At 51.2% G+C, this 6569-nt stretch overlaps 1 pseudogene; it reads left to right on the forward strand.

Moving 5' to 3' along the window:
• Nucleotides 1-4652: 4652 nt before the first annotated feature.
• On the forward strand, nt 4653-6238 carry LOC107377477 (zinc-binding protein A33-like; annotated as a pseudogene).
• The last annotated feature ends 331 nt before the right edge of the window (nt 6239-6569 follow it).

Consider the following 6569-nt stretch of genomic DNA (forward strand, 5'->3'; position numbering starts at 1 on the left):
GAGGCCGAATGGGAGCACGGTGTATTCGTAACACACTCCCTGAAAGGCAAACCTCAGAAATTTCCTGTGTGGAGGGTACACGGGAATATGAAAGTATGCGTCCCTCAGGTCGATTGAGGTGAACCAGTCATTCTGGTGAATCAGACGCAAAAGGGATGAGAGCGTGAGCATTTTGAATCTGTACTTTCTGAGGCATCGGTTCAGGGCCCTCAGATCCAGGATCGGGTGAATCCCGGTCCCTCCCCGTTTCGGGACCAGGAAGTACCTGGAGTAGAAACCGCTCTGAGACCGATCGGGAGGCACAATGCATATCGCTCCCTTCTCCAGCAGGGAGGAGATTTCTCCCTGAATGATGTGAGCTGACGTCCCCTGGGCGTGGGAGAACACTACGCCGGAGAATCGAGGAGGAGCTGAGGCGAATTGGAGCCTGTAACCTCTCGAAATAGTTCTTATCACCCAATGTGAAGCAGAAACCGCTGTCCATTCCTCCATGTGAGTGGAGAGCGGTGACACAGCCGTGACACACAGAGTAGCAGCTTCCTCCAGAGGTTGTGGGGCAGCGGTGCTCGTGGCAACCACCGCGCATGCGCGAGGGCTTTGTGCTTTGGCGGCCCTGGTGTACAGGGACGACCCGTGGCTGGCTGGAAAGTCCGCCAGGGGCCGCCCCCGCCTGGAACGGCTCATGGGTAACATTTTTATTGATTTTTGCTGCGCCCTTGACATTTTGTCTGGATGCGGCAGCGAACTTTTTAATGCTCCTTGAGCGTGACATGTTTGTAAAAAACAATGTGAGTGCTTGTGACGTGTGTTTTGAGCCGGCACAGCCGGCTGCACGTCCTGGCCCCACCCTGGACCGCTCGGGGACTCTGCCGGAGGGGTTCCGTGAGGGGGGAGAAAGCACCATGGCAACGTCGAACAGGAGGAGCTGGCGAAGAGGAACTGCCAGCTGCAGCGTCGGGAGGGAAAGAACTCCGTCAGGCTGCCCTCTTCTTCTTCCTCACCTGCTGACCGCCGGGTCGGGTAGGTTGTCCCGACGGCGGAGCGGCTTGGTTGCCGGACCTCTGAGGCCAAACTGGTCGAGGCGCTGAGCCCGAAGGAGCTGGCTGGACTGCCGGAGGCTTCGGGCGCTTTGGGATCCGGAACTGAGGCTGGGCTCTGGCAGCTGCCCGAGGAAGAGTCGGCCGAGCCGGCAGCGCCGGTGAGGGCTTACGGGGAAGGCAGAGTTGAAGGGCTTCATCCTCCTTCTTTTTGGCCTCACACTGTTGCTGCATTGATGCCAGGGCAGAGCCGAAAATGCCTTCAGGCACGATTGGCATATCCAAAATGTCCTCCTTCTCTCTATCAGAGAGGTTGGTGAGGTTCAGCCATCGTGCACGTTCTTGAAGCACCATCATGCCCATAGCTTTAGCCGTAGCCTGGACAGCGCAGCGCTGCACACGCAGGCAGATGTCGGTCAGTACGGTGATTTCCTCCCACACCTCCGGGTCCGGCTTCGTATTCATGTCCTCACAGAGCTCGGCTTGGTACGCTGAGAGCATGGAGGAGACGTTCAAAGCTCGGACCGAGATGGCGGCAGCCTTGTACGCCCTCTCATTCAGCGCTGACTGGAAGCGGTCCGCCTTTGCAGGGAGAGCGGGAGGCCTGGAGGAAGTTGCCGAGAGTCGTGGGTGCAGGTGGGCTGCAACCAGCGGTTCCATCGGCAGCATGCAAAGCATGCCAGCCCTCCCCATCCCCTCGAAGTCCAGCGAGGAGGCTCCTTGGACAGGAGACCTGGAGCTGAAAGGGTGTTTGTCCCAGGAGGACCTCACTTCTTGGAGAAGCTCCGGGAAGGTGGGAAGGAGGGGCTTTGCCGCCCTTGTGGCCTGAGGCAGCTTCTTACTCTCGTAGCGGGATCTGACAGCCTCAGTGACCACGGTGGGCCAAGGGATGTTGAGCCTGGTCGCAGCGCGTCGGCAGACTGACTGCATGTCCAGGTGGGCGGCCGGAGAAGCCGCTCCATCCCTGGGAGAGGACGGAAAGCTAGGCATGGAGGCCTGAGCGATGGGGGGAAAAACGTCGTCATCCTCGTCCTCCTCTGAAATGAGGAGTTCCGAGGTGTCCTCGTCGTCTCCGTAGTCCAACTCCAACACATCCTCGACGGGGTGGCTCGGACCGGCCGGTTCGAGCTGTGAGCCCCAGCTGAGTTCGGCACACGGTTCCGGCTCCGGGAGGGCATGTTCGCTGGCGTCCCCAGGCGGTGGCCCAGGGGCCGGCAGGCAAGGGTCCTTCCCCGACAGGCTAGCTTGGCGCGCTAGCCGCCGGCGAAAGCTCTTCAGGGTGAAGCAAGCACAGCTCTCACATGACCCGGGGACTTCCAATGCCAGCTGGGCGTGTTCCAGCCCGAGGCAGCTCGAGCAGACCTTGTGCGGGTCTTTGCTTGAGATTTTGTTTCCACAGGTACAGAGGCGAGCTCCTGCGCCATCGACTCCTCTGGTGGGAGGAGCGGCTTCCATGTTGGCTAACTGGTGTGTTAGCAGAGAACGAACAGGTGCACTGGAGTGTGAAGCTGCTCGTTATGCCCCGAGCCTATGGTGAAGGTCAGGACAGAAGGACGGTAAGTTAACGTTCGGCGACGGAGAGAATATTAGAAGGCTCCGTCTGTGAACAGTTGAGCTAACTTACCTCAGAGATAAGCGACCACCGAAGCGAGAAGAGGTGATTGAATAGTGCGTGCGTGGGGACGCTTGCTACTTATAGTAGCAGGTGACGCGTACGTCACGGTCACTGGCCAATCAGGATTGACGTATTGAGATAAGTGCTTCTGAGGTATCTGCGGAGGGGCGTATCCCATAGTGAGACATCGAAACGAATGTTAAGAAAGAGAACAAACATTTCAAGTTATTTTAAAGGCCGCTGGGACATGGATGTGCAGCCTTTTTTCCTTTGGGAACCTTTTAAAGTGTGTTTTTTTTTTCTTTCTTGTTCCAGTGGAGCTGAAATCTTCCCAATAGTTTTAATATCCCTCTGTTGATAAAACCAAGTTGGATTTTCTGTCCTGAAAGACAGAAGCAGCATTGAAACCTCATTCAGACTTTATTGAACAGGAAAGAACTCGGACTCTCCGATCAATCCGACTCCTCCTTGAAGCAGTGAGCTGTCAGCTGTGAGTGAACGCTGGAGCAGGTGGAGGAGTGAATCCCAGACATCCATCCTCATCATCTCCATCATACTGCTCCTCCCTGCCACCTCAGAGTGACATCAGAGATCAGAATATCCTGGAAAGCACAGATCGATTCCAACTGGATTAAACTGGTACTGCAGATTTCTGTTTTTTTAATGAAACTCGTGGGAAAAGATTTTAAATGTAGAAAAGTAAAGATGAGAACTACCGTGTGTTTATAAATGTCTGATGCTTGGTTTTGGAAACAATGAAGTCTGGTATTCCCTCATGTATCATCTCCACGTTGGTCAGGATAAACAGAAACATTCAAGCTTTGCCATCCACGCAGGTCTGTGGACAACACGCCCCACCACAGAAGCTCCAGGAGGGGGGGTTCTTGTGAGTTTGGTGAATACTGTAGCTGCAGAACCAGCCCAAACCATCAGCCCTCCACCTCCATGCTGATAGTGTCAGGGTTAGTGCTGCAGTGGATTATGGGTATAAGGGGAAGATAGTTTCACTGATGTCATTTTTAGACTTTTATGCTTATTTACTTTTATGAAGCTGCTCTTCAGGTCTTTGTGGTCTAATGACGTCCATCCACCTCAATCATTCTTTAAAGATTAATAAAAGTCTTTTCATCAGAATTTATCTCTGCAGAACATATCCAGAAGGGGTTAAAGTTATTTCTGGGGTGAAGATGATCCAAATTAGATTTTGTTGAAGAGAACCTGAAGGACACTGCAGGTCTGAAGGAAGAGGAGGTAGATGTTTGTCTTCTGATTGCTGTTTTAATCAAATTTAATCAGAACGCAACAGATCCAGGATCCAGGTTTAGTCAGCCAAATGTCTAAAACCAGTTCGTCATCATGCTTCATAGCAGTAAAGGGATTAATTCATGACCTCAGGCACAGGCGATGCTGCAGGTTGAACAGGTTTAAGCTCCGTTCCTCACCTGACCGCTCACCAGTAACAAACCAGCATCCAGCGTGTGGTTTTGTCATCAGACATCAGACTGCTGCTCCGGCCTGAAGGTGGGTCAGGTACATCTGTATTACTTTACAACATTTGAATTACAGTTGTATCAGCAGTTGTTTTATTAATTGGCAGTTGTTCTGTAAACGTTTGAGACCAAGCTCGAAATCTTCAAGGGCCTCAAAATGCTAAAGAACTTAGTATTTTTGGAAAGAAGCGATAATTTGGTGTTTTTGGAATAAACCCTGGGTGCATGCATGTAGCTGGACCTGGTTTCTAGTTTCTGTGTCCGATAAACAAATGTTTTCAGGTTCTGCGGGTCGGATGTTTGCTGGATTTAGTCACGTTTTATGAAGGAAGCTAACTAGTGAGAGAGGGTTTGTGTTCCCACGTACCGTTAACTAGAATAAAACTACAAAAGGTTAATGAATGACTTTGGATTGGAATGAAACTGTTATATTTATTCTTGTCTTTAATCTACAGAAACAGTCAACAAACTGAAGTTTTATTTGTGTCTTTAGCTTCTCTCTGACATTAAAGGGCTTCCAGGCCCGAGGAGGACCTCTGTTGTCCCGTCTGCCAGGAGGTCTTCAGAGATCCTGTTGTCCTGCCATGCAGCCATCAAAGAGTCTGTCTGACAAACTGGTGGAGAGACAAACAAACCCAGGAATGTCCCATTTGTAAGACTGAGTGTCCCGCTGATCCAACACGAAACCTGGCACTGAAGAACCTGTGTGAGTTGTTCTTAAAGGAGAAACATCAGAGAGCTCCACCAACTTTCTGCAACCTGCACACTGTCTGGACCATTAGGAATTTGTGTGTGGGATCTGCAGAGACTCAGAAAAACACACGAACCACTGGTTCAGACCGTCGATGAAGCTGCTCAGGACCACAGGCAGAATCTGCAGAATTCCCTGGAACCAATAGAGGAGAAACTGGAGATGAAGCAGAGGATTAAAGATGGAGGTCCAGATCCAACTCACAGAGAACCAGGTCAAGCAACAGTTTAAGAAGCTTCACCAGTTTCTAGCAAAGGAAGAGGAGGCCAGGCTGGCTGCATTGAGGGAGGAAGAGGAGCAGAAGAGTGGGATGATGGAGGAGAAGCTAGAAGCTCTGGCAGACGTTCTTTCAGACACAATCAGAGCCACCGAGGAGGAGCAGGAAGCTGAAGACTTCTCATTCCTGAACAATTACAAGGCTGCAATAGAAAGAGTCCAGTGCTGCCCCCTGCTGGATGGTCCACAGCCGACCTCAGGAGTTCTGATAGCCTTCAACATCTAGAACAGCATGAAGCACCTGGTCTCCTACAGTCCCATCATTCTGGACCCAAACACTGCAAGTCCAAGACTCCTCTTGTCTGATTATCTAACCAGCATTAGAGCTGGAGATGAACAACAGTTTCCTGATGGTCCAGAGAGGTTCGACACATGTTCTGTTCTGAGTTCTGAGGGCTTCAGCTCCAGGAACCACAGCTGGAATGTTGAGGTTGGAGCAAAGGAAGGAGTCTGAAAGAGTCAGTCCAGAGGAAGGGATTCATCGAGTCTGGATTCTGGGGCATCAAGTTTCTTTAGGGTAAATATTCAGCAGCATCACCAGGAGCGTCATCCTCACTTGTCTCGGTCCAGGAGAAGATCCGAGGGAATCTTGACTGGATCATGGGTCATTCTCTGATGCTGTTACAAGACACACCTTCACACAGAAGATGTTCCCGTACTTCTACACCAGCGATGGAGGAGATCTCAGTGAGACAAACGCAGCTCGGAGGTTTTTCACGTAAAAGTTCCTGAATGTTAACAGAAACCTGAGATGTTTGTTCTGCTTCACAAATAAAGGTTCAGGTGTGCCTTTGTTACCGTTGCCATGAGACCTGAGACATCAGTGTGTCCTTTTGAAGATCATACATAGAGAACCTCACAGTCTCCTCTACTGATCTGGTCGAGAGTGCTTTGTTTTGGGGGAGGGGCCAGACCATGAAGGGATTTATAAACAATGCAAGCATATTTAAAACTTCTGAAGTTTTCTAAACTCTAAAGGTAATTTTTCTCAACAATAATGAGATGAGAATGTATTTCTTTTTCTCAAAAACCTCAAAGGCAAAAAAATGAATGTGCATTAAGTATAACAGTTCAGCAAAGCTCCCTAGACCAGTTAAAACTGGGGATCTGGGCGGGGCCTGGGGGTCGGGTCCTGACATGTATGCTGCCGGGAAGAAGGCAGGAACATGCAGCAGTGCCTGGCCCGGGCTCGGGGGCCTTGGGTAGACCTTGGCTCCTCTGCTGTTCCATCACAGGGAAGGGGGATGTCCAGGAGGGGGAGGACCCACCTTACCTGGATGTCCCATGTCTTATATATTCTGGAAGTTGTGCAAATGCAGGGATGGGCATAGATGTTCTGCTGGGATGGGGCTGGGTTGGTGCCCTCGGACTCCGTGAGGCTCTGCAATGCTGCTGCTTTG

This window comes from Nothobranchius furzeri, chromosome 2 (genome assembly GCF_043380555.1).
Source record: "Nothobranchius furzeri strain GRZ-AD chromosome 2, NfurGRZ-RIMD1, whole genome shotgun sequence".
Lineage (NCBI taxonomy): Eukaryota > Metazoa > Chordata > Actinopteri > Cyprinodontiformes > Nothobranchiidae > Nothobranchius > Nothobranchius furzeri.